The sequence below is a fragment of the Megachile rotundata genome, unplaced genomic scaffold, assembly GCF_050947335.1.
Source record: "Megachile rotundata isolate GNS110a unplaced genomic scaffold, iyMegRotu1 scaffold0213, whole genome shotgun sequence".
NCBI lineage: Eukaryota > Metazoa > Arthropoda > Insecta > Hymenoptera > Megachilidae > Megachile > Megachile rotundata.
In genome coordinates this window covers 60,581-62,910 of record NW_027473510.1, presented here as the reverse complement: position 1 = coordinate 62,910, position 2,330 = coordinate 60,581, and positions in this window count along the sequence as shown.

Sequence of the window (2,330 nt, the reverse complement as noted above, 5' to 3'; positions counted from 1 at the left end):
TTGATAACAGTGAGTGTAATAAGTATAGAAATTGTCGTTCTATCGATCATATAAGCATAATATGCTTAATAATATGAGTTAGATTGATAATAATAAGAGCAATAAGTATAGCAATTGTCGTTCTATCGATCATATAAGCATAATATGGCTATTAATATGAGTTAGATTGATAATAGTAAGAGTAGTGAGTATAGTAATTGTCGTTCTATCGATCATATATGCATAATATGGCTAATAATATGAGTTAGATTGATAATAATAAGAGCAATAAGTATAGTAATTGTCGTCCTATCGATCATATAAGCATAACATGGCTAATAATATGAGTTAGATTGATAATAATAAGAGTAATAAGTATAGTAATTGTCGTCCTATCAATCACATAAGCATAACATGGCTAATTATATAAGTTAGATTTATAATAATAAGAGTAATGAGTATAGTAATTGTCGTTCTATCGATCATATAAGCATAATATGGCTAAAAATGTGAGTTAGATTGATAATAACAGGAGTAATAAGAATAGCAATTGTCGTTCTATCGATCATATCTGCATAATATAGTTAATAATATGAGTTAGATTGATAATAATAAGAGTAATAAGTATAGCAAATGTCGTCCTATCGATCATATAAGCATAACATGGCTAATAATATGAGTTAGATTGATAATAATAAGAGCAATAAGTATAGCAATTGTCATTCTATCGATCATATAAGCATAATATGGCTAATAATATGAGTTAGATTGATAACAGTGAGTGTAATAAGTATAGTAATTGTCGTTCTATCGATCATATAAGCATAATATGGCTAAAAATGTGAGTTAGATTGATAATAACAGGAGTAATAAGAATAGCAATTGTCGTTCTATCGATCATATCTGCATAATATAGTTAATAATATGAGTTAGATTGATAATAATAAGAGTAATAAGTATAGCAAATGTCGTCCTATCGATCATATAAGCATAACATGGCTAATTATATAAGTTAGATTGATAATAATAAGAGTAATGAGTATAGCAATTGTCGTTCTATCGATCATATGAGCATAATATGGCTAATAATATGAGTTAGACTGATAATAATAAGAGTAATGACTATAGTAATTGTCGTTCTATCGATCATATATGCATAATATGGCTAATAATATGAGTTAGATTGATAATAATAAGAGTAATAAGTATAGTAATTGTCGTTCTATCGATCATATTTGCATAATATGGTTAATAATATTAGTTAGATTGATAACAGTGAGTGTAATAAGTATAGTAGTTGTCGTTCTATCGATCATATAAGCATAATATGGCTAATAATATGAGTTAGATTGATAATAATAAGAGCAATAAGTATAGTAATTGTCGTCCTATCGATCATATAAGCATAACATGGCTAATAATATGAGTTAGATTGATAATAATAAGAGTAATAAGTATAGTAATTGTGGTCCTATCGATCATATAAGCATAATATGGCTAATAATATGAGTTAGATAGATAACAGTGAGTGTAATAAGTATAGTAATTGTCGTTCTATCGATCATATAAGCATAATATGCTTAATAATATGAGTTAGATTGATAATAGTGAGTGTAATAAGTATAGTAATTGTCGTTCTATCGATCATATAAGCATAATATGGTTAATAATATGAGTTAGATTGATAATAATTAGAGTAATAAGTATAGTAATTGTCGTCCTATCGATCATATAAGCATAATATGGCTAATAATATGAGTTAGATTGATAATAATAAGAGTAATAAGTATAGTAATTGTGGTCCTATCGATCATATCTGCATAATATGGTTAATAATATGAGTTAGAGTGATAATAGTGAGTGTAATAAGTATAGTAATTGTCGTTCTATCGATCATGTAAGAATAATATGTCTGATAATATGTGTTAGATTGATAATAATAAGAGTAATAAGTATAGTAATTGTCGTTCCATCGATCACATACGCATAATAAGACTAATAGTTTGAGTTATATTGGTAATAATAAGAGTAATAAGTATAGTAGTTGTCGTCCTATCGATCATATCTGCATAATATGGTTAATAATATGAGTTAGATTGATAATAACAAGAGTAATAAGTATAGTAATTGTCGTTCCATCGATCACATAAGCATAATATGGCTAATAATATGAGTTGGATTGATAATAATAAGAGTAATAAGTATAGTAATTGTCGTTCTATCGATCATATAAGCATAATATGGCTAATAATATGAGTTAGATTGATAATAATAAGAGCAATAAGTATAGTAATTGTCGTCCTATCGATCATATAAGCATAACATGGCTTATAATATGAGTTAGATTCATA